The 26,864-nt window shown below is 44.6% G+C and overlaps 1 protein-coding gene and 1 long non-coding RNA gene across 6 annotated transcripts in view; one reads left to right on the top strand and one right to left on the bottom strand.

Annotated features, from left to right (window-relative positions):
* Positions 1-26,864, bottom strand: part of piezo1 (piezo type mechanosensitive ion channel component 1 (Er blood group)) — a 416,932-nt gene that overhangs the window by 253,303 nt on the left and 136,765 nt on the right. The window lies entirely within an intron of this gene.
* Positions 2,906-26,864, top strand: part of LOC139278919 (uncharacterized) — a 53,495-nt gene continuing 29,536 nt past the window's right edge. For both annotated transcript variants that reach the window (XR_011596379.1, XR_011596380.1), the window contains exons 1-2: positions 2,906-2,935; positions 22,678-22,940. This is a non-coding gene — a long non-coding RNA (uncharacterized lncRNA). The remainder of the gene's footprint in view (positions 2,936-22,677; positions 22,941-26,864) is intronic.

Genomic DNA, 26,864 nt, shown 5'->3' on the forward strand with positions numbered 1-26,864 from the left:
GCAGATTGGAAAACTATATGTAATGTAATGCCCCTACTTAAAAAAAAAAAGGCAGACAGAAAACAGGAAACTATAGACCAGTTAACCTAACATCTGTTGTTGGGAAAATGTTGGAATCCATTATTAAGGAAGCAGTAGCAGGACATTTGGAAAAGCACAATTCCATCAAGCAGAGTCAGCATGGTTTTATGAAAGGAAAATCATGTTTGACAAATTTTCTGGAGTTCTTTGAGGATGTAATGAGCAGGGTGGATAAGGGGGAACCAGTGGACGTGGTGCATTTGAATTTCCAGAAGGCATTCGATAAGGTGCCACATAAAAGGTTACTGCACAAGATAAAAAGTTCACGGGGTTATTAGCATGGATAGAGGATTGGCTAACCAACAGAAAACAGAGAGTCGGGATAAATGGCTCATTTTCCAGTTGACAAACAGTAACTAGTGGGGTGCTGCAGGGATTGGTGCTTGGACCCCAACTATTTGCAATCTATATTAATGACTTGGATGAAGGTACCGAGTGTAATGTAGCCAAGTTTGCTGATGATACAAAGATGGGTGGGAGAGCAAATTGTGAGGAGGACACAAGAAATCTACAAAGGGATATAGACAGGCTAAGTGGGCAAATATTTGGCAGATGAAGTATAATGTGGGAAAATGTCAGGTCATCCACTTTGGCAGAAAAAAATAGAAAAGCAAATTATAATTTAAATGGAGAAATATTGCAAAGTGCTGCAGTACAGAGGGACTTGGGGCTCCTTGTGCATGAAACACAAAAAGTTAGTATGCAGTTACAGCAAATAATCAGGAAGACAAATGGAATGAAGCCCTTTATTGCAAGGGGAATGGAGTATAAAAGCAGACAAGTCCTGCTACAACTGTACAGTGTATTGGTGAGGCCACACCTAGAGTACTGCGTACAGTTTTGGTCTCCGTATTTAAGGAAGGATAGACTTGCATTGGAGGCTGTTCAGAGAAGGCTCACTAAGTTGATTTCAGAGTTGAGGGGGTTGACTTCTGAAGATAGGTTGAGTAGATTGGGCCTATACTCATTGGAGTTCAGAAGAATGAGAGGTGATCTTATTGAAATATATAAGATAATGAGGGGGCTCGACAAGGTGGATGCAGAGAGGATTATTTCTACTCATAGGGGAAATTAAAACAGAATAAGGGGCTGCCCATTTAAAACTGAGATGAGGAGGAATTTCTTCTCTTGGAGGGTTGTAAATCTGTGGAATTCTCTGCCCCAGAGAGCTATGGAGGCTGGATCATTGAATATATTTAAGGCGGAGATGGACAGATTTTTGAGCGATAAGGAATAAATGGTTATGGTGAGGGGGCAGGGAAGTGGAGCCGAGTCCATGATGAGATCAGCCATGATCTTATTAAATGGCGGAGCAGGCTCGAGGGGCCAAATGGCCTACTCCTGCTCTTATTTCTTACGTTCTTCTTATGTTCTTATCCTGAAGTTGCGGTCAGTTTCAGATGGGTAATGACAGTGAACGCTGTTAGTTTGCTGTTTTTACCCACCACAAATTCTGTGCCATTGTTACCAATGAAGAACAATTTCACCCTGCTTCTAGCTTCTGCTTCTAGCCTTCGCTGTACCGGACCTGCAGATGTTTGATGCAGACACTGGATTCTTAAACACTGACTTTCCTCACCTTGATAAATATGAAACATTCACCCAAAATATAAACATACAAGAGTTGCCACATTACCATCGTCAACCACTTCAATTACATTATTAAATAAAATTCCAATAAATTTGTTAGGTACGAAGGTTGGTTTAAATTTATGCCTTTACTCAATTGCTTCAGAGTAGACTTCAATGCTTTTCTGATTATGGAGGCTAAATGAAAAGTGTGGTGTATGTAGCACACAAATCACTGACTCCACACGGTCTGGTGTTAATCTAACTGCTGTGACCTTCGTCCTTTATTGAACAGCCTCAGAGTGCCTCTCAGGTGTGGTGGTCAGCCTTTTATATTGCCTCTTGCAGGTACTTTCAGGTTTCCCACCACAGTGCCCTCTGTGGTGTACCATTGTGCTTATATTACATTAAAGGTACCAGGACGATACACACATCAATACATAACAAAAAGGCCCAACAAATTCTAAGATCATGATACTGGCTTTTATTAAATGAGTAGAACACTAGCGACTTGCACTCGTTTGGAACCAGCCCCCAGCTCTCTCGAGCTTCAAAGGCCCATATTTGTCTGACAGAGTACACACCACTTCAGACCACCCATGTTTGACATCTACAATGGGCTTCGATGTTTGGGAAACTCTTCTGATTTTGAGAGTGATCTCATGGCATAATTTGTAATGTCTCCCTTGAGCAACAGGAGAAAAGTATATTTATTAGGCTCTGGGAAACACAGAAATTAAAATATTTAGCTCCAGGGAGGAAAATTTTCTATTCTTCTTTCTGCACCGAGCAACCGTTTCACATATTTCAGCAAAGAAAGTGCATTGCATGGCTTGAAATACCCGTAGAACTGTCACTCTAATGCTGTCATCACATTCTTAAGTATTTTCGTTCACTATAAAATGTCCACCTGCAGGTTTTTCAGCAATAATTTAAAATCATGCGACCTTTCCATGTAGCAAAATCAAGTTCATTTGACTTTCAATAGACATGGGGCTGAACTTTTGGCTTGTTGCTGCCCGTTTTCACCCTGGAGGGCTGGCAGTAAGTCTCTACTGGGCGGGCGTCCCGCTTCCAGCACCCGGCTGGGATTTTCGGTGCTGGTTTCGGCGGGGTGCGGAGCATTAGCGCCCGGAAAAGGCGAGTCGGTGTGCAACGCCCCTGGTTGCGACACCGGCTCGATTTGTGGCTCCCGCCCGACCCGTAGAGCTGTAAAACCCCATGCTGGGACTGCCTGTGAAAGCGGGCGGTCCGAGCTGTAGCGAGGGAAGTAATGTTGACCTCAGTTAAGTGCGATTGTTTTTTATTTGATATATTTTGCGATTTATGTTGTGGTGACGCGAGTTATTTATTGGGAATGTTTTTGGTGGGGGTTTTTCAGGTTTCGCAACTACCCCCCGCCATCCCCTCACCCACTCCCCAGGCCTCTCTCACAGCTCTCCGGCTGTTTAGCTCAGAATTTGGGCTTGCTCAGCCGGCCTAGCGCCCTAAGAGAAGTGTGCAACACCTCCCTTAGTGCTCTGCCCACACTCAGGGCCCAGCTGCCCAATTTTGTTGACTGAGGCACAAACTGTTCCCGGGTGCAAACTTTACCGCCCCGTCGCCATTTCTGCCCCGAAATGAGCAGAACCAAAAAGCCAGCCCGTTATATATTAGATTGAATTCACTGCATAGCTCGTTCAAAGAGCCGGCACAGACATGATGAGCTGAACAGCCTCCTTCTGTGCCCTATGATTCTATGATTAGCTGGCAGAGCCAAAATTGTGCCACACCTTAGACAAATATCATCATCATCTTCTCCCGTTGATATTTTGGGAGACTCTCAATTTGATAAAAATGATTTCCAATCGAGAATTGTATCAGTTGTTGTCAAAAGATTGTCAAAGCAATGGAAAATAAGTAACTGCTCCCTCCAAGCTGAATCCTATACATTAGAATTTGCAGCCTACTCCAAAAGGAAAATTCAACAATACTGGATACTCGCGCAAACACCTTTTTGTGCTTTACAGTAGCTAATAAGGAACGGAGGGTTTTTGGGTGTGAAAGCTTCCAGAATGTGCATTGCTTTTGGTGTCACGAATACTGATTTTGCTCCAACTAATCCTATGTTTTTTCAACTTAAATGAGTTCCAACTTCCAACTTGTTCAATTAGTTTCATGAAGACTCAAATTGTTGCTTCTCTTTCAGTCTTCTTTCTTATGGAAATCTGAGCAGTTTTAACAATCATCTGTAAACCATGCTTATAGTTCCCACAATTTAATATGTACAAAATGTTTAGCCTATTACCCAAGGCTACAAAACCCTTGGAGCTTCTCAAAGTTTATAACCCGTGGTGTTTTGTTACGGTCCATAGAAAACATACTCAAGCATTTCTTTCATCTTAATAATAGTCACCTGCTCCTTTTAGGCATCCAGTGGCCGGGGAACATTTGGCAATGGCAGTAATACTTCTGCATCAAAATTAGATTTCTTTATTGAAATATAAAAATCCTTTAACCCAACATCTGAACACCCAGTTAATTGGGGCAGCCCTTACCCGTGGCACCTGGATTGCTCAAATTTTGTAAGGCCAGCCACTCTTCCTCTTTTTTTGAATAGACTTCCTGCGTAGGAAAAACATGTGCAGGGAACCTAGGCAGGACATCCAGCCAAGCAGCAGCTCTTAAAGGGATGCTGGTTGCCATTTTTTCTGATTTATTCTACACAAAAAGATATTTTTGCCAAAAAAAAATGAACACATGGAGAGATGTAGCGAAAACGACTCCTTTTTATATAATGACGCCTTGGAGGTCCAGCTACAGAAGTTGCAACAAAGGAGAGCAGCCTTGTTAAGAACATAACATAAGAAATAGGAGCAGGAATAGGCCATACAGCCTCTCTAGCCTGCTCCGCCATTTAATACGATCATGGCTGATCCGATCATGGACTCAGGTCCACTTCCCTGCCCACTCCCCATAGCCCCTTATGGTTTAAGAAACTGTCGATTTCGGTCTTAAATTTATTTAATGTCCCAGCTTCCACAGCTCTGAGGCAGCGAATTCCTCAGAGAAGAAATTTTTCCTCATCTCAGTTTTAAATGGGTGGCCCCTTATTCTAAGATCATGCCCTCTGGTTCTAGTCTCCCCTATCAGTGGAAACATCTTCTCTGCATTCACCCTGTCAAGCCCCTTCATAATCTTATACGTTTCAATAAGATCACCTCTCATTCTTCTGAATTCCAATGAGTAGAGGCCCAACTTACTCAACCTTTCCTCATCGGTCAACCCCCTCATCTCTGGAATCAACCTAGTGAACCTTCTCTGAACTGCCTCCAAAGCAAGTATATCCTTTCATAAATATGGAAACCAAAACTGCACGCAGTATTCCAGGTGTGACCTCACCAATACCCTGTATAACTGTCGCAAGACTTCCCTGCTTTTATACTCCATCCCCTTTGCAATAAAGCCCAAGATTCTATTGGCCTTCCTGATCACCTGCTGTACCTGCATACTATCCTTTTGTGTTTCATGCACAAGTACCCCCAGGTCCTGCTGTACTGCAGCACTTTGCAATCTTTCTCCATTTAAATAATAACTTGCTCTTTGATTTTTTTTCTGCCAAAGTGCATGACCTTAAACTTTCCAACATTATACTCCATCTGCCAAATTTTTGCCCACTTAGCTTGTCTATGTCCTTTTGCAGATTTTGTGTGTCCTCCTCGCACATTGCTTTTCCTCCCATCTTTGTATCGTCAGCAAACTTGGCTACATTACACTCAGTCCCTTCTTCCAAGTCGTTAATATAGATTGTAAATAGTTGGGCTCCCAGCACTGATCCCTGTGGATAAGTAGGAGGCCACCACCCTCTGAAAACTGAGGTGCAACTTGCATGGACTAAAGTAGCTGATCAAGTAAATGCAGTCATCTAGGTTTGATGTACCTGGGTATTCTGGCATCACACAGAAGGCCAGTGCAAGTGTACCGATCATTGCGCACATTTTTATTGGGGCATGGCACACATGTCATAACATGTGAACTGCAGCACCCTTAAAGGAAACCCTTTCCCTTTTTTACATGCACCTTTATTGCTGAAAAGATACACGGCACTTTTAGTGAGACAGAAAAATGACTTGCATTGTCACACCTAACTGTTGAAAGATGGGCACTGTCATCAGAACCGAAACACACGCTGCATTGCAGTGCATTCACAAAAGCACTGATTGAAGCCGTCCAAGTGATTGGTTGACTGGGTGCTCTGCTGATTCCTGGCATCTAAATGTCTTGTGTGTGCCTCCCAGGAGTAGGAAACCTATAACCACCACAAGAAAACCCTCACTGACAGAGCTAAACCGAAGGAGCTTTCCCATTTTGAGGAAATGGCTCGAGCCATATTTGGAATTGTAAATGTGAAAGGAATCAGAAGGGTCAGTTTAGAGGGTGCAGCCACCAAACATCAAAGAATCAGCTTCTTTTAGTCTCCATTGTTTCACTTATTCTATTATGAGTATGGTGTGCTAAGTAACACACAAGTTATATTTAGAGCCTTTACTATAGAAAGATGGTTCAAGGTGTTTCACAGAAGCACATGTAAAACAAGCGCTAAGTTTATGGAAGAGAGACCAAAAACATAGTTGAAGAGTTGTGCCTTAAAAGAGGAAAGGGAAGTGGAGATTTTTTGGAAAGAAATTCCAGAGAATGGGATCTGGTTGGCTGCCAATGCTGGTGCAAAGGAAGTGGAGATGCAAAAGAGGCTGGGGTTAGAGAAATGGAGGGTTTGTAGGGAGGATGTCGGACTGAAGGAGATTATAAAGGTGGGGAGTGAGGGTGTTGGAAAATAAGGTCATGGAGGGATAGGAAAACAAGAATTTTCAATTTGAGGCAGAGGGGAATGGGATCTAATGGAAGTCAGCAAAGACAGGGTGATGGATAATCTGGATTAGTTGTGGTATAGGATACAAGCAATACAATTTAGGTCAAGCTGGAGTTAGTGGAGTGACAGAGGATGGGAGACAGGCAAAGGTGGTATTACAGTAATTGAGTTTGGAGGTGACGAAAATATGTATGAATATTTATTTGGCATATGGGCAGAGGCAGGCAATGTCACAGAGGTGCAAATAGCCGGTCTTTATCATGGAATTAGTGATCAGCTGCCTGTTATACATCCTGTTGACTTCAACAGGAAGGAAAATCGGGCAATATATGTGACAGCTGGCTGATCCGATATCATCCGTTTTACACAATCGCCCACAAGTTAAAATTACCTTCCAGGACTTTGCTGGAACTGCTTCAAGCCTTAGTGGTCAATTACACAATTCATGTATGACCATAATCCTTTGCAGAACGACAGATGAATATATTTCAATGAATAACACAGTTTGGATAATTCATTGTACGAGACCCAACTTTTCAAAAGGAGCAGGGGGTGGGGATGTTCGGATTCATGGTTGATTTCAGGTACCAATATGGAGTGAATTTGAACATGGGGCTGGCAGAACTGAAAAAAAAATTGATTGTACTACTGCAGCAGAGGATTTTCAAAACTGTTCAACTGCAGTGCCCTTTCTCTAGCTGCCTTGGGGGCAGCTGGCCATGCTCTCCTGCAGCAGTCACCCAAGTCCAAGGTGGGCACTCCAGTGGCAATGGGAAGACTACTAGGCACCCCATTGGGAAATTGGCAAGCGTGAAATTGCAGGCCACCAAAAGGTTTAGCAGGATTTTGCCATAACAGAAAATCCGATATCCTTTCAGCAGCTGGCCACAGATCACCCATCATTCTCTGAATCAAGAGGTTTTCTTTTCTTATATTTCTGTCATTAAGGAGATTAGCCAAGGAATTATCACACGGAAGATAAAAACTATTGCAGAGTGACCGGCACCCATGGAGCCATCCTTGATACGTCCTTACTACACAGTATAAATGCACACGAGGCCCATGCTTGAGGTCAGTCTGTGACCTGTCCTTTATTCCTTTGCACTCAAGTGATGAAGGTGGGTGGAGCTTCCCCTTTTATATCTGAAGGTCCAGGTTCGGAGTGTCTCCCACCTAGTGGTCAGTGTTCTCACGGTGTACAACTTAGGTCAGTTTATACATGGGTTACAATGCTGGTTGAATACATGACATCACCTCCCCCCCCCCAAAGTCTTATTGGGATCACAGGTTGAGTCTCTCTGGTGGTTTACGCTCCCTTGTAGAGCGCCTGAGTTGGGGCTCCGGTTGTTGGGCGCTGGCCTGAGTGTCTGCTGTTTGCAGTGCCTCAGGCCTGTCCGGACTGCCCACAGTGACTGGGCTCTCCTCCCTTTGGTTCCGGTGTTCGGTCACCTGTGGTCTTCCTCTGCTTCTTCTATGGGGTTGCTGAACCTCCTTTTTGATTGATCCACATGTTTGCGTCAGATTTGTCCATTGGTAAGTTTAACTACCAGAATCCTATTTCCCTCTTTGGCAACCACAGTGCCTGCGAGCCATTTGCGCCCTGCAGCGTAGTTGAGGACAAAAACAGGATCATTTACATCAATACATCGCGCCCTCGCATTCCTGTCATGGGAGTGATATTGTGACTGGCGCCTGCTCGCGACAATTTCTTTCATGGTGGGGTGTATAAGGGATAATCGGGTTTTGAGCGTCCTTTTCATTAGTAGCTCTGCGGGTGGAACCCCTGTGAGCGAGTGTGGTCGGGATCAAAAGGCCAACAGGAGGCGTGATAAGCGGGTTTGTAGGGAACCCCCTTGGAATCTGAGCATCCCCTGTTTCATTATCTGCACCGCTTGTTCTGCCTGGCCGTTTGAGGCCAGCTTGAACGATGCCGTTCTAACATGGTTAATTCCATTGCCTGCCATGAAGTCCTGGAATTCAGTGCTTGTGAAGCACGGGCCATTATCGCTGACCAAGATGTCCGGTAGACCGTGGGCGGCGAACATTGTCCGTAGACTTTCTATCGTGGCAGAGGATGTGCTTGAATTTAAAATGTCACACTCGATCCATTTGGAGTACAACCAAAAACATTTTCCCCATGAAAGGACCTGCGTAGTCCACATGGATGCGTGACCAAGGCTTGGCGGGCCATGGCCAGGGGCTAAGGGGGGCTTCCCTGGGCGCATGGCCCAGCTGGGCACACGTGTTGCACCTGCGAACACAAAGTTCCAGATCTGCGTCTATCCCTGGCCACCGAACGTGTGACCTGGCAATTGCCTTCATCGTGACAATGCCCGGGTGCCCATTGTAGAGTTCTCTGATGAACATCTCTCTGCCCATCTGGGGCATGACTACTCGGTTTCCCCACAGTAGGCAATCGGCCTGAATCGAGAGTTCATCCTTGCGCCTGTGAAATGGTTTAAAATTCTCAGGGCATGCCCTGTACGTGGCTGCCCAGTTTCCATTCAGGACACATTTCTTGACTAGAGACAATAGCGGGTCTCTATTTGTCCAGACTTTAATCTGGCGGGCTGTCACGGGTGAGCCTTCGCTTCTGAAAGCTTCAACAGCCATGACCATCTCAGCACCATGCTCGGTAGCCCCCTCAGTGGTGGCTAGTGGGAGCCTGCTGAGTGCATCGGCGCAGTTTTCGGTGCCCGGTCTGTGCCGAATTGTGTAGTCATAGGCAGCTAACGTGAGTGCCCACCTCTGTATGCGGGTCGATGCGTTTGCATTTATGGCCTTGTTGTCGGCCAAAAGGGACGTTAGGGGTTTGTGATCTGTCTCCAGCTCAAATTTCCTGCCAAACAGGTACTGGTGCATTGTCTTTACCGCATATACACATGCGAGCGCCTCCTTTTCCACCATCCCGTAGCCCCTTTCTGCCTGGGACAGACTCCTGGAGGCCTAAGCTACCGGCTGTAACTGACCCTTGGCATTGAAATGCTGCAACACACACCAGACACCATAGGACAACGCATCGCACATTAACACAAGTTTCTTACATGGGTCATATAGCGTTAACAGATTGTTGGAACATAACAAATTGCGTGCTCTATTAAAAGCCCTTTCCTGGCTGTCCCCCCAGACCCATTCGCGACCTTTGCGTAGGAGCACGTGTAGCGGCTCTAGCAGCGTGCTCAATTTGGGAAGAAAGTTACCAAAATAGTTCAGGAGCCCCAGGAACGAACGCAGCTCCATCGTGTTACGGGGTCTGGGGGCTCTCTGGATCGCTTCCGTCTTGGACGCAGTAGGGCTGATCCCGTCTGCTGCTACCCTCATCCCCAGGAATTCTACCTCTGGAGCTAGGAAGACGCACTTCGCCTTTTTCAGTCGCAGACCTACCCGGTCCAGTCTGCGTAGCACCTCCTCTAGGTTGTGGAGGTGTTCTTCAGTATCGTAACCCGCAATGAGGATGTCTTCCTGAAAAACCACCGTCCCTGGAATCGACTTGAGGAGGCTTTCCATATTTCGTTGGAAGATCGCGGCGACCGAGCGAATCCCGAACGGACATCTGTTCGACTCAAACAACCCCTTGTGTGTCGTGATGGTGGTCAGCTTCTTCGACTCACTCGCCAGCTCCTGGGTCATGTAAGCTGAGGTCAGGTCCAATTTTGAAAAAAGTTTGCCACCGGATAGCGTCGCAAAGAGGTCCTCCGCTCTCGGTAGTGGATACTGGTCTTGGAGTGACACCCGATTGATGGTGGCCTTGTAATCGCCACATATCCTGACCGACCCATCCGCCTTGAGTACCGGCACAATCGGGCTCGCCCAGTCACTGAATTCGACTGGCGAGATGATGCCTTCACTCAACAGGCGGTCCAATTCGCCTTCTATCTTTTCCCGCATCACGTACGGCACCGCTCTGGCCTTGTGGTGTACTGGTCTGGCGTCCGGGTTTATGTGAATCACTACCTTGGCCCCCATGAAAGTGCCAATGCCGGGTTGAAATAATGAGTCAAATTTGTCCAGGACCTGTGAGCATGATACTCGCTCCAGAGAGGAAATTGCATTGACATCGCCCCATTTCCAGTTCATGACAGCAAGCCAACTCCTCCCCAGTAGTGCGGGACCGTCCCCTGGGACAATCAGAGTGGCAACCTGTTCTCCGAATCTTTGTGGGTCACGACTACCGTGGCGCTGCCTAGCACCGGAATGATCTGCTTTGTGCAAGTCCGTAGCTGTGCGTCAATCGGCGATAATTTTGGCCTCCTGGCCTTGGGTGCCCACAACTTTTCGAACTGTTTGATACCCATCAGGGACTGGCTGGCACCCGTGTCTAACTCCATTGATACTGGGATGCCATTGAGGAGCACTTTCATCATTATCGGTGGCGTCCTGGTGTATGAACTGTATACGTGCTCCACATGAACTCGCTGAACTTCAGCTTCCAGCGATTTCCCCCAGTGTCCATTTCTGCAATTTCTGCAGGTATTTTGCTCATCTCTGCAAACTCCGGCTGAATGTATGCCTCATCGCCTCCAGTATGAGTTGCGGTTTGAAACAAAAGGTCCCTTGCCAGTCGATCATCCCTGACTGCCCCTGTTATTGTCCTTGAGTGCACCATTAACAGATGTTGATGGCCCCATTCCTGGCCGCATTGTCCCTTGCAATGGCGTGAATCGCTATTCAGCTTGCCATTGTCTCTGTCGAACTCCCCCTCTGGGTTCGACTACATGTTGGGGCATGCCTGACTGCCCTTGTCTGCCTGGAGAACTGTGTGCTGCTTTAACAATGCTGAATCTCTGTTCCAACCATTCCTTAACACAGTACCTCTCGTCTGTTCTGCTAGTGGCCATGCTTGCGTGGTTTAAATCCCAGTTTCTTGTCGCCATTGATACATCCTTACTACACAGTATAAATGCACACGAGGCCCATGCTTGAGAGGAGGTCAGTCTGTGACCTGTCCTTTATTCCTTAGCACTCAAGTGATGAAGGTGGGTGGAGCTTCCCCTTTTATACCTGAGCATCCAGGTTCGGAGTGTCTCCCACCTAGTGGTCAGTGTTCTCACGGTGTACAACTTAGGTCAGTTTATACACGGGTTACAATGCTGGTTGAATACATGACAATCCTATAGCAAGCGATCAAAGCCAAACACTGAAGAGGAAAGGGAAGATAACTGGCAAGGGGGAAAAAAAGGGCAAAACATGCTAATTAAAGCAGAAAAATTACTTGGAAAGTTAGTTATGCAATTGTTGTGACTACGTCTAATAAAATTAAACAACAAGTGTTAATGACAGACTTATAACCTGTTCTTCAAAATCTAACACTATTTCGAAACAAGTTATTACCGAACAAGTAAAATTATCTCAAACCTACTTTTAGGACCATAAGCAGGATTTACTGATTCAGTCTGCTTTGTCGAGCTGGAATGCACCAGACCATAATAAAAAGTTTTTTTTTTTAAATGTACAGGTACGAGCTGGGATAATAAACATATTAAAAAAATTTTCTACAGTGATGAGCATCAGTGAAATGCAGTTTGCCTGTTTACGTCAACTGGATTCTAATTAATGCACTAAAAAGTGAATTTTTAAAAAATATTTATTTTCCCCTTATTTACTGTTGTGTATGCAATAACTGTTAGACTGAGTACTGTTTAACTCCAAAAGGCATGACCTTGGCTCAGCTTTATTAAGGCCCAAAGTGACTAATATACAAAATAGCTGGCCTTTTATACTTTGGCTGCACACACGTGCGTGCTGCCCAATGGCTTCCAACAGTGACGCCATCTAGTGGCTAGTGATACAAAAAGTACATACATGACATTTACTTTGCTCATTATCTTTTGCAACTTTCTTAGCTGTCCATGTGAACATGGCAAAGAAGGAAGGGAAAAACATGACAAGGCACGGATGGATAGGAAGGCGGAACATGATTTGTTTTCTGCCCTGGAGGATTCAGGTGTCGAGTCTGTGTGATTGTTTTCTCCTCATACCTCCACTCTGATCCAGAGTTCACTAACAGATTTACTTTATAAAACAGACTCTAGTCATTTCAACAAACATAGGAATGTGACAGGCATGGAAAATGAAATAAAAGCAAAAAGATAAAACCTTTACAATAAATGGTGGTGGTACTTTTACCTCTACCGGCAGGGTCACGAGATGGCCCTGCTCCAGCTAAAGCCATGTCCAAGATAGCAGTGGCTCCCAATTGTTTGGGAGATTGTGCTGGGGGGAGGGGGCTGCACTGGACAAATACTCACCTGAAATGAAGTAATCTTATCTGTCCCTGTTCCTGCCTTGCCGAAGGTGCTGGGCCCTCTGATAAGATGGCCAGCGATCTGTTATACAGTTCGGTCAAGCCAAGCCCCCAGCCCATCAATTCAACTTAGAGTCCTGTAAGTTGGAGCCCAAACTATCCATAGCATAGTCACAATGTTCATGAAAGAAACTGTGCCTGGACTTTGTCCTTTTGCAGATGACTATAATGTTGTCATGTACTCCAGGGTTTACAGCAGCTGACAAAATCCATCACACATAGCGACAACGTGGTTGGAGGTGCACTGCTACACATTCTCGGACAACTCTTACAGGGGTCTCCAGGCGGTTTCAAACAATGTCATGGTGGCCTTTTGTTCATTGCTCAACTCTTTTTTGAAGGGAAGTCTAGTAGGATATCATCCCTGTGCCCCAGATATACGTCAATCCCAATATTAGGGCAGGGATTGGCAGGAAAAGGGACACAGAAGAGGCAGCTTCAATGAGCAGAAGAGACCTCCCCAGGATATCAACGCAGCCTGGTTGCATAGGAGGGCACAAAGCAGGGATGTGGACCAGACTGCAGTGGTGCAAACCTTTCAATGATCTCAGTAGATCACAAAACATTACTGCAAAGCCACACTCAACCTCATCCTGCTGTGCCACTCATCACATCCCCATCACTCTGCCTTCCCAATACAACCCCTGCACATCCTTAATCACACTAACTTACCTTGCACCTCCACGCATCCCTCTCTATCTACATTATCTCATCTCCATCTTATGAACCAATGTTCATGTGAAGTTTCAGTTAACATGCTGTAAACATTGAAATCTTTAATTTCACCACTTTGCCTTCTTGGACAGATGTGCGTGCACCTTTGGAAGTGGCTTAGTGAGTTGCAGTAAATGATGAGACATAATGGTGATGAGTGTGAAAGGAATGGCTTGGGCATTGTAGGGATGTTTTATGGTGTTGGTGTGGGGTGGTGCCAACCTGGTGCATCATGTGTTAGCCAGGTGTGCAGCATCAAGTGAAGTAAATCTGGCCATGGTGAGGCCATCCCTGGCAGCAATGTGATCAGGTGCTGATGCCCAGTGTCCTGTGCAGCATCACGTGATGTGGAAAAGGTTGGTGTAGTTATTGGTGCTACGAATGTTGCAGCTGATTGTGGTCAGATTCTGAGGATCAAGGTGAGAGATTATAAACTGTACCCATGCTGATGGAATAGATGGCAGGTGAAACATAGAAACATAGAAAATAGGTGCAGGAGCAGGCCATTCAGCCCTTCTAGCCTGCACCGCCATTCAATGAGTTCATGGCTGAACATGAAACTTCAGTACCCCCTTCCTGCTTTCTCGCCATAACCCTTGATCCCCCGAGTAGTAAGGACTTCATCTAACTCCCTTCTGAATATATTTAGTGAATTGGCCTCAACTACTTTCTGTGGTAGAGAATTCCACAGGTTCACCACTCTCTGGGTGAAGAAGTTTCTCCTCATCTCGGTCCTAAATGGCTTACCCCTTATCCTCAGACTGTGACCCCTGGTTCTGGACTTCCCCAACATTGGGAACATTCTTTCTGCATCTAACCTGTCTAAACCCGTCAGAATTTTAAACGTTTCTATGAGGTCCCCTCTCATTCTTCTGAACTCCAGTGAATACAATCCCAATTGATCCAATCTTTCTTGATAGGTCAGTCCCGCCATCCCGGGAATCAGTCTGGTGAACCTTCGCTGCACTCCCTCAATAGCAAGAATGTCCTTCCTCAAGTTAGGAGACCAAAACTGTACACAATACTCCAGGTGTGGCCTCACCAAGGCCCTGTACAACTGTAGCAACACCTCCCTGCCCCTGTATTCAAATCCCCTCGCTATGAAGGCCAACATGCCATTTGCTTTCTTAACCGCCTGCTGTACCTGCATGCCAACCTTCAATGACTGATGTACCATGACACCCAGGTCTCGTTGCACCTTCCCTTTTCCTAATCTGTCACCATTCAGATAATAGTCTGTCTCTCTGTTTTTACCACCAAAGTGGATAACCTCACATTTATCCACATTATACTTCATCTGCCATGCATTTGCCCACTCACCTAACCTGAAATGACAGAAGCGGTCCGTGAATGGTAAGAGAGGTTGTACCAATGAGGTGACAGCGGATAGAGTTTTTTCTCCAAACACTTGCAACTTGCATAAAGCTCAATCTGTCTTCTAAATGTAGTAAGCAACAGCTTCTGAGCTTGGAAAATTAACAGCTGAGAGATAAGAACATAAGAAATAGGAACAGGAATAGGCCATACAGCCCCTCAAGTCTGCTCTGCCATTCAATATCATGGCTGATCTGATCATGGATTCAGCTCCACTTCCCTGCCCGCTCCCCATAACCCCTTATCCCTTTATCGTTTAAGAAACCTTCTATTTCTATCAAATTTATTCAATGACCCAGCTTCCATAGCTCTCTGAGGCAGCAAATTCTACAGATTTACAATGCTCAGAGAAGAAATTTCTCCTCATCTCAATTTTAAATGGACGTCCCCTTATTCTAAGATCATGCCCTCTAGTTCTAGTCTCCCCCATCAGTGGAAACATCCTCTCTGCATTCACCTTGTCAAGCCCCCTCATAATCTTATACGTTTCGATAAGATCATCTCTCATTCTTCTGAATTCCAATGAACAGAGGCCCAACCTACTCAACCTTTCCTCATAAGTCAACCCCCTCATTTCTGGAATCAACCTAGTGAAGCTTCTCCGAACTGCCTCCAAAGCAAGTATATCCTTTCGTAAATATGGAAACCAAAACTGCACGCAGCATTCCAGGTGTGGCCTCACCAATACCCTGTATAACTGTCGCAAGACTTCCCTGCTTTTATACTCCATCCCCTTTGCAATAAAGCCCAAGATTCCATTGGCCTTCCTGATCACTTGCTGTACCTGCATATTAACCTTTTGTGTTTCATGCATAAGTACCCCCAGGTCCTGCTGTACTGCAGCACTTTGTAATCTTTCCCCATTTAAATAATAACTTGCTCATTGATTTTTCTTTTCAACAAAGTGCATGACCTCACACTTTCCAACATTATACTCCATCTGCCAAATTTTTGCCAACTCACCTAGCCTGTCTATGTCCTTTTGCAGATTTTGTGTGTCCTCCTTACACATTGCTTTTCCTCCCATCTTTGTATCGTCAGCAAACTTGGTTACACTCAGTCCCTTCTTCCAAGTCGTTAATATAGATTGTAAATAGTTGGGGTCCCAGCACTGATCCCTGCGGCACCCCACTAGTTACTGGTTGCCAACCAGAGAATGAACCATTTATCCTGACTCTCTGTTCTCTGTTAGTTAGCCAATCCCCTATCCATGCTAGCATATTACCCCAAACCCGTGAACTTTTATCTTGTGCAGTAACCTTTTATGTGGCACCTTGTCAAATGCCTTCTGGAAGTCACATCCACTGGTTCCCCTTTATCCACCTTGTTCGTTACATCCTCAAAGATGAGAACTTTTATACCACATTTCCAGCTGTCAAGTAAGGAGATGGTTCCATGGCCATTTAAATCCTAGCCTGCTTACCAGACGTGATCCCCAAGCACCATAGACCCCGTGGGCAACCTGGTAAATTCTGAAAGTGAGCTCAAAATTGTTGTTCATCCTCTTAAGATCAAAATGGCCTGAATTGCCTCCCCCGTCACTGTGTGTCAGGTCTGCTCAGCGCTGACAGACCCAACATTTGGTAAAGGCGCATGGCGGTGGATTGACAACAGGGTCACAACCTGCTGCTGCTGCAAAACACTATCTCACCTGACCCACAACCGATCGCGCCCCCTGACCCCCGGAAAATTCTCCTCCAAGTGTTTACTCAAATTAATCGTTTTTCTGATAGGTACACAGTGATGAGAAGCTAACAATATAGATAATGCACATACAGTAACTTAATTTGTCATTAAGTGCACTGCAGATAAGATTAAGTTTAGATTCAGTGTCAATAATTTACCACTATAAATCTCAAGAGTTAAATTAGTACAAATCTAAAATAAGATTAATCTCCGCAACACATGCAACAAAGTGTCAATTTGTATTTCTACATCTGTACTGTGGATCCACCATTTATAAAATTGAAATTAAAGTAAAGTATTGTATACTTACTGAATGTCCACATTAATAGGCAGAAACTGTAATGTTAATTAAGCAATTCAGTATGAGTGTCTCAGAAGTAAATTGATTCACTTCTCCCCTTGAGAAGTTCCTATGAGCAGTTGCCAAGTAGTGATTAAAACCATGGCTCAGAGCCATAAAAGTACTGCAAAACTCAAAATCAATCTGCAATTTCCTTTCCTTGGCATTTAAACCATTGGGATATGAGGGAGAATGATTGTCCATTTTAACCAAAGTATATGATATTCATAAGACTTTTAACTGGGACTGAAAAGTCCAAGCTATGAACGTTACTATTTATCATTCAATCACTCTGTAGGAGGGGTGTCTTGCTGTTGTGTGGCACCTCACCTTGTGTAGTGGTCAACACTACACTACCCAGGTCGCTGTTTGGAGCATGGGCAGGAACATCAGCAGGGCCCAGGTACAGCAGAGGAGCGGGAAGGTCAGGGCGGATGAGCGGTGATGGATCATGGCTGAGATTCAGCGAGTGATCGGAGTGGACGTGTGATAAATGTTTGGTGCAGAGGTGCGGTGAGAGGTCATGGCAGAGGTGTGGCGAATGTTTGTGGTGGAGGAGCGGCGAGAGATCGTGGCAGAGGTGCGGCAAATGGTGTTGCCCAGAAGAGCCGAGGGCCCAGGGGCAACACGGGCCAGCCCACACTGCAATGTGTGCGCACACTAGGTCCGTGCAGCAGAGCAGGTCCCCAGTCATCCTGGTTAATCCTTGCCACTGGATAAAGGCCGAACTCTGTCAAGCCCGTGTGGTGGCTGATGTGCAACGGTCACTACACGTTAAAAAAAATCCCTCGAGTTTAGGACTGGGTCCTTCATCGAAACATCTGCGAACTCATTCCTTTTGATGTGGAAGCAAGTCATCCTCGTGCGAGGGACCACCTATGATGATGACCTAGTGGGGAAGCAGGCGATGTACACTGCCTCCAAAATTACACAGCCATTTATTTTGCATAAATGTAAGCAAGGTAGCAAAAGGAAACTATGGAACCAGAAGGAAAGTGCTGACTGCAAAACCAGTGTCTAAATACAGTTGCACCTTAAGCCGAATTTGACTAATGTGTAAACCTAGGGGTGTGAATGTTTCACGAGACAGCAGCAGTAGTTAAAGTTGTAGGTGTAACATTCATAGAATCATAGAATGGTTACAGCACAGAGGGAGGCCAATCGACCCGTCGATCCCGTGCCGGCTCTCTGCAAGAGCACTTCAGCTAATCTCACTTCCCTGCCCTTTCGCCGTAGTCCTGCAAAATTTATTCCTTCGGGTACTTATGCAACTCCCTTTTGAAAGCCGTGATTGAGTCTGCCTCCACCACCCTTTCAGGCTTTCCAGATACTAACCACTCGCTGCATAAAAAGCTTTTCCTCATGTCGCCTTTGGTTCTTCTGCCAATCACTTTAAATCTCCATCCTCTGGTTCTCGATCTTTCTGCCAATGAGAACAGTTTGTCTCGATCCCCCCATGAATTAGAACATCTCTATCAAATCTCTCTCAACCTTCTCTGCTCTAAGGAAAACAACCCCAGCTTCTCCAGTCTATCCACGTAACTGAAGTCCCTCATCCCTAGAACCGTTCTTATAAATCTTTTCTACACCCAATCTAAGGCCTTTACATCCTTCTTCAAGTGCGGTGCCCAGAATTGGACACAATTCTCCAGTTGTGGCTGAACTAGTGTTTTATAGAGGTTCATAACTTTCTTGCTTTTGTACTCTATGCCTCTATTTAGGATTCCGTATGCTTTTATTTTTAAAGTGCTTTCTCAAGCAACCTTACCACCTTTGTGCACATACACCCCCAAGTCTCTGTTCATGCACCCACTTTAGAATTGTCCCCTTTATTGTCTCTCCTCGTTCTTCCTACCAAAATGTATCACGTCACACTTTTCTGCATTAAATTTCAACTGCCATGTGTCTGACCATTCCACCAGCCTGTATATGTCCTCTTGAAGTCAATCCCTATCCTCCTCACTGTTCACTATACTTCCAAGATTTGTGTCATCTGCAAATTTTAAAACTGTGCTTTGTACGCACAAGTCCAAGTCATTAATATATATCAAGAAAAGCAGTGGTCCCAGTACTGACCCCTGGGGAACATCACTGTATACCTTCCTCTAATCCGATAAACCACCGTTCACCACTACTCTCTGGTCCAGTCACTTAGCCAATTTTGTATCCATGCTGCCACTGTCCCTTTTATTCAATGGGCTTCAACTTTGCTGGCAAGCCTATTATGTGGCACTTTATCCAACACCTTTTGGAAGCCCATGTACACCACGTCAACTGCATTGCCCTCATCAACCCTGTTACCTCATCAAAAAACTCAATCAAGTTGGTTAAACATGATTTGTCTTTAACAAATCCGCACTCACTTTCCTTTATTAATCCACACTTGTCCAAGTAACTGTTAATTTTGTCCCGGATTACCGTTTCTAAAAGCTGCCCCACTACTGAGGTTAAACTGACTGGTCTGTAGTTGCTGGGTTTATTCTTACACCCCTTTTTGAAGAAGGGTGTAACATTTGCACTTCTCCAGTCCTCTTGCACCACCCCCGTATCTATGGAGCAGTGGAAGATTATGGCCAGTACCTCCGCAATTTTTACCTTTACTTCCCTCAGCATCCTAGGTTGCATCCCATCCGATCCTGGTGACTTATCTACTTTAAGTACAGCCAGCTTTTCTAGTACCTCCACTTTATCAATTTTTGTGCCATCCAGTATCTCAACTACCTTCTCTTTCACTACGACTTTGGCAACATCTTCTCCCTTGGTAAAGCCAGATTCAAAATACTCATTTCGTAACTCAGCCATGCCCTCTACCTCCATGCATAGGTCTCCATTTTGGTTCCTAATCAGCCCCACCCCTTCTCTTACTACCCGTTTACCATTATATGCCGACGGAAGACTTTTGGACTCACTTTTATGTTAGCTGCCAATCGATTTTCATACTCTCTCTTTGCCCCTCTTATTTCCTATTTTACTTTCCCTCTGAACTTTCTATATTCAACCTGGTTCTCACTTGTATTCTCAACCGGACATCCGTCATATGCCCCCTTTTTCTGTTTCATTTTACTCTCTCTCTTTTGTCATTCAAGGGGCTCAGACTTTGGTTGCCCTACCTTTCCCTCTCGTTGGAATGTACCTCGACTGTACCTGAATCATCTCCCCTTTAAAGGCAGCCGATTTTTCAATAACAGTTTTACCTGCCAATCTTAGATTCCAATTTATCCAGGCCAGATCCATGCTCAACCCACTGAAATTGGTCTTCCTCAAATTAAGTATTTTTACTCTAGATTTCTCCCTGTCCTTTTCCACAGCCAATTTAAACCTCATGATACTATGATCACTGTTCCCTAAATGTTCCCCTACTGACACTTGCTCCACTTGACCCACCTCATTCCCTAGAACCAGATCCAACAATGCCTCCTTCCTCGTTGAACGGGACCATACTGATCTGGACTATCAAATCATTAAAAATTAAAAATAATCAAATTGCCCATTTAATCCTCTATTTTCAGAAATAATATTAAGAAAACAAGACATTTTTATGCAGATACAACCTATACTTGTAACTGCCATTTGGTATGCTCTGTACTCAGAAGAGCCATCAAATGGCATGCCAGAATCTTAAAATCGTTAACCTATGCCATGAAGTAGGAAACGTGATTGAACATTTTTGATCAGTCATTTATTTCACTTAGTTTTGTTACTGTTTAATTTTCAACTCATATTTTTAAATACATAGAAACATAGAAAATAGGAGCAGTAGTAGGCCATTCAGCCCTTTGAGTCTGCACCGCTATTCAATAGGATTATGACCGATCATCTATCTCAACACCATATTCCCGCTTTTACCCCATACCCCTTGATGCCTTTTGTGTCTAGAAATCTATTTATCTCCTGCTTAAATATATTCAGTGACTTGGCCTCCACAGCCTTCTGTGGTAGAGAATTCCACAGGTTCACCACCCTCTGAATGAATAAATTTCTCTTCGTCTCAGTCCTAAATTTCCCACTCCGTATCCTGAGACTGTGACCCCCTTGTTCTAGACTTCACAGCCGGGGAAACATCTTCCCCGCATCCAATCTGTCCAGCCCCATCAGAATTTTATACGTTTCAATGAGATCCCCTCTCATTCTTCTAAACTCTAGTGAATACAGGCCTAGTTGACCCAATCTCTCCTCATATGACAGTCTTGCTATCCCAGGAAACAGTCTGGTGAACCTTCGCTGCACTCCCTCTAAAGAAAGTATATCCTTTCTTCGGTAAGGAGACCAAAACTGCACACAATACTCCAGGTGTGGTCACACTAAGGCCCTGTATAACTGTAGTAAAATATCCTTGCTCCTGTACTCAAATCCTCTTGCAATGAAGGCCAACATACCATTTGCCTTCCTAACTGCTTGCTGCACCTGCATGTTTGCTTTCAATGACTGGTGTACAAGGACACCTAGGTTCCTCTATACATCGACATTTCACAAGCTATCACCATTTAAATAATACTTTGTCTTTATGTTTTTCCTACCAAGGTGGATAACTTCGCATTTATCCACGTTATACTGCATCTTCCATGTATTTGCCCACCCACTCAATCTATCTAAATCGCTTTGCAGTGTCTTTGCATCATCATCATCATAGGCAGTCCCTCGAAATTGAGGAAGATGTGCTTCCACTCCAAAAGTGAGTTCTCAGGTGACTGAACAGTCCAATATGGGAATTACAGTCTCTGTCAGTGGGATAGTCGTTGGAGGAAAGAGTGGGTGGGGAGTCTGGTTTGCCGCATGCTACTTCCGCTGCCTGCGCTTGCTTTCTGCATGCTCTCGGTGACGAGACTCGAGGTGCTCAGCGCACTCCCGGATGCTCTTCCTCCACTTAGGGCGGTCTTTGGCCAAGGACTCCCAGGTGTTGGTGGGAATGTTGTATTTTATCAAGGAGGCTTTGAGGGTGTCCTTGAAACGTTTCCTCTGCCCACCTGGGGCTCGTTTGCCGTGTCGGAGTTCTGAGTAGAGCACTTGCTTTGGGAGTCTTGTGTCAAGCATGTGAACAATGTGGCCCGCCCAACGGAGCTGGTCACGTGTGGTCAGTGCTTCGATGCTGGGGATGTTGGCCTGATCGAGGACACTTAACGTTGGTGTGTCTGTCCTGCCAGGGGATTTGTAGGCTCTTGCAGAGACATCGTTAGCAGTATTTCTCCAGCGATTTGAGGTGTCTACTGTATATGGTCCACGTCTCAGCCATACAGGAGAGTGGGTATCACTACAGCCCTATAGACTATAAGCTTGGTGCCAGATTTGAGGGCCTGATCTTCGAACACTCTCTTCCTCAGGTGGCCGAAGGCTGCGCTGGCGCACTGGAGGCGGTGTTGAAACTCGTCGTGGATGCATCTTTGCATCCACCTCACAACTCACAATCCCACTTAATTTTGAGTCATCAGCAAACTTGGAAATATTACATTTGGTTCCCTCATCCAAATTATATATATATAATATATATATATATTGTGAATAGCTGGGGCCCAAGCACTGATCCTTGTGGTACCCCACTAGTCACCACCAGCCACCCGAAAAAGACCGTTTATTCCTACTCTGTTTCCTGACAGTTAACCAATTTTCAATCCATGCCAGTATATTACTCCCAATCCCATGTGCTTCAATTTTACACCCTAACCTCCATCTTTCACACAGACATCCATCTGGAGTATTCCTTTAGAGTATCTATAAAATTTCTTGTGAGCCAGGTGGTAGATCATATGTATTTATTCCTTCCAGTTCACTCATCTCCTCTCCTAAAGGCATAGACTATTGTACAATTCCATGGCTGTCCTCTGATACCTCATCCAAGTTGGTTATGGTAACTGTCAAAGAGACTACGTGAAGAATGGCCACTGAGGCAAAGTGCCAAGGGGCTGTCAGTGCTCAAGAAACTACCCCATGAGCTACTGGTCTTTGAAGATGATGGGAATGCAAGTGATAAGGAACAATGACTGGTAAAGGAAGAAAACTGGGAAGAAGGTTCTTTTTGGTGAAGAGTTGTAAGTATTTGTAAATTGGGTGATTTTTATGGTTTAATTCAATCTTGTGATTTGAATTTATGACAGTCTTGGTACAAACAGGAGAAATTCATGCGGTAGATTTTTTTTCCTACTCATTCATAGGTGCCGAAAATGTATCTGCAGACAGAAACATGTTCATTTTAAAAGTTGGAAGGCTTCAGTTTCCAATACACGTGGAGGAGTGCGTCAGGAGTTAATAATGGGGCATTTAATTCCTGACACTTTCCACCAGAAAATAAGTCATTAACTACGCTGAATTTAAAAGGACTAAAACTTAAATCCATAAACTGCTGGTTTTATATATCCTAAGCTTCCAATAAAGTTCAAGTTACATTTCATTTTAAATTAATGCAATCAAAAACATTAATGCAATGAAAATATTTTGAAACCGAAGCACTATTTTTACAGTATTGTAAACTTTCAAATGCTTTAAAATTGTAAAAATGTCAACATGTTAAAGGGCAAGGTCACATGAAAGAGCTCGAGACAAGACGCTTTATTAGATTGGTAAAGAGTGAAGTTTCAGAACACAATTATCATGGTACCCTGCTGTTACAAGTTCCATCCTGAATGAAAAATAAAGGAAAAAAAATGCACTTCAAAACTTAGTGCTGTTTAGATACACATTCTTTGAAACATAAACATACCCATAGCAGCAAAGGTTTGAACCTGAAAGGGGATTTGCACAGGCTGTTCGAATAAATCCCACATAAGATGAATTTCAAATCTTGCTTATTACAAAGTTAAATCTTTCCTTGCATACTTTCTTGGGTTCAGTGACTTCAGTTGGTCCCGTACCGTGCTTTAAGTGCCAGAACAGACTCACCCTGCCCAATATCTAGTTATGAGCATAACCCTAGGGTGTAATAATAGCAATCCTTATGATCTGGACCAGATATTTATGTTCTTTCACGTACCCCTCTAAACCTTTTGAAGACGTACTGAAAAACATCTGGTAAGACGAGGCCAGGTACAAATTGTTAAGTTGTTTTATTTCACAGAACATACAGAGCAACAGTTATGATTGTAATTATTTAATTCAAACCAGTGAAACTTGTCTTCATGTAATAATACAGCATAATGGACAGGTTACTCTTCCCCAAATCAGGAAGCCATCTGGCTACACTGAAACCAAACTATTCCCCTGCATTCTCCGATCACAGCGAAAGCCTGCCATAGCAGCTGTCTGTTTTAAAATCTGACCTTTGCTGCATACTAACTCTTGAGTATGGGTTTGCAGACAGGTCTGCTGTTAAAGTTGTGCCTAGTAGATGGTGGAAAGGCTTTGGGAGTCAGGCGGTGAGATACTCGCCACAGAATACCCAGCCCCTGCCCTGCTTTTGTAGCATAACAGCATAAAATCTTCAAGATTAAAGCACATAAGATATTCACAACAAATAGAATTTAACATGCAACATAATCAAATTGTTCCACATCTAGCGGAAATGTGAACAGCTACATACTTAAAACCAAATGCACCAAACCAGTCCAAAGACTTTTTGGCATATTAGAGGAGTATAAGAATCTTTCCCAATTAACTTTTTAATTCCTACATCTATTTTTATTAATTGAAAGCTATGAATGCACATACAACAATTTCAACTACCTTATACCTTTGCTGTGAAAATGTCAATATTTTCTAAATAAAAGAGGTTAAGAAGAAAGAAAATAATGGATATATGAAAGTGCGTTTGGAAGATTTGCGGGGCAGGGTGGGTGACTTGACACTAAATAAGAAAGGGTTACAAAAGAACACCGAGATTAGACTATAGACCTATAGGGGGAGAAATTCGATTGCGTTATACTCATTTTTCAGGTGTATGCGCGTTAAACCTACCAATTTTGCGGTGCGAATTCCTGCACCGGAAATGCGGCCGCTGCCATATTGGTTTGGTCGTTCCTTAGGCATCCCTGGCAGCCGCCCGAAATGAAGGCTGGGCTGATTTATAATATGTAAATAGGATTTCTGCGCTTGATTTAGGATCCTTTTAGGAAATTGATGCCTGGGATTTTCTGATTCGCTCATTCTTAAGCCCGCCCAGCAAGACATAGCTGGAGTACTCAGGAAGCAGACTGAAACAGCAGTACTTAAAGGGATCCTCACCTCCATTAAGGCAAGTCTCTGGACAGTCATTTTAGGCTGCTGGGGTTTTTGCAGCTATTTTTTGGCTGTTTTAGCGGAGTATGAGCATTTTTGATCATACAGAGCAATTCGAGAACTGACCTTTGGCTGCAACTGCACTGTCACACGACATTAGCTGTAGTAATTGTTGAAATATGGCAATGATGGGATTTCCATTGAGGTTTCCATACCTGGAGCAGCAAGTAAGGCAGCACAGCACAGTGGAGGCTCAAAGAATAGGGTAAGGGAGGGAAAGATGACAGGAGAACTTATTGGATGCACGTCTTAATTGAACAGAATGTCATACCTGAATATGACAGAGGAGCAGTGTATGAGAGGCTCCACCTCAGCAGGCAGGTAGTCGCAGACCTAAGTCACCTGTTGCAATAGGAATGGGAGCCAAACATCAGGGCACGCACAGCACTGCCTGTAGCTGTAAAGGTAACGGTGGCCTTCAACTTCAATGCCACATGCTCTGCCAGGCTACAACAGGTGACATCAGTATCAGGCAGGTGACAGTTGTCCTTTTTCCAAGAGGATAGCAATAGATCACCTTTCCCATAGGAGGTTACCAATCAAGGAGATCTCTCTCGGATTTGACCACATCACTAGATTTCCCTGGGTGCAGGGAACAATTGACTGCACACACGTGGCCTTGCATTCTCTCGGTCATGAACCAGTCATGTCTTCATAGAATCAAAGAATAGTTACAGCACAGGAGGCAGCTATTTGGCCCATCGAGCCTGTGCTGGATCTCTACAAGAGCACTTCAGCTAGTCCCACTCCCCTGTTATATAAATGGATAGGGTTTCACTCCCTGAATGTACAGCTGGCGTGTGACCACAGGCTGCCGATCAGACATGGACATGCCTGGTTTCCTGGCAGAAGCCATGATGTGTTCATACTACACCAGTCCTCAATCCTCCCCATCTTCCACCCAGATCAGCGGGTATCAGGCTGGCATCTCCTCCACAACTAGCTCATGACCCTGGGGTCAATAACCTGAGCACAAATGCAGAGAACCGATATAATGAGAGCCATACAAGAACAAGAGCTCTCAATAAGCAAACCACAGGCATCCTCATAGGTTCCGATGTCTGGACTGGTCTGGAAGAGTACTACAGTACAGTCATGAACTCTCCAGCCTTTGCGTGGTTTACTGTACGCTCTGCAATTATGCCATCCAGAGACGGCAACTCTTGGAGCTGCCACTGGAAGAATAAGTGAAGAAGGAAGAAGAAGAATGGGGCGATGTAGCATGGGATGGTGAAGAAGACCATTCATAAGAACATAAGAAATAGGAACAGGAGTCGACCATATGGCCCCTTGAGCCTGCTCCGCCATTCAATAAGATCATGGCTGATCCGATCATGGATTCAGCTCCACTTCCCCGCCCGCTCCCCACAACCCCTTATCGTTCAAGAAACCATCTATTTCCATCTTAAATTTATTTAATGTCCCGGCTTCCACAGCTTTCTGAGGCAGCAAATGCCACAGATTTACAACCCTCAAAGAAATTTCTCCTCATCTCTGTTTTAAATGGGTGGCCCCTTATTCTAAGATCATGCCCTCTAGTTCTAGTCTCCCCCATCAGTGGAAACATCTTCTCTGCATCCACCTTGTCAAGCCCCCTCATAATCTTACACGTTTCGATAAGATCACCTCTCGTTCTTCTGAATTCCAACGAGTAGAGGCCGAACCTACTCAACCTTTCCTCATAAGTCAACCCCCTCATCCCCAGTATCAACCTAGCGAACCTTCTCTGAACTGCCTCCAAAGCA

This window comes from Pristiophorus japonicus, chromosome 13 (genome assembly GCF_044704955.1).
Source record: "Pristiophorus japonicus isolate sPriJap1 chromosome 13, sPriJap1.hap1, whole genome shotgun sequence".
Lineage (NCBI taxonomy): Eukaryota > Metazoa > Chordata > Chondrichthyes > Pristiophoridae > Pristiophorus > Pristiophorus japonicus.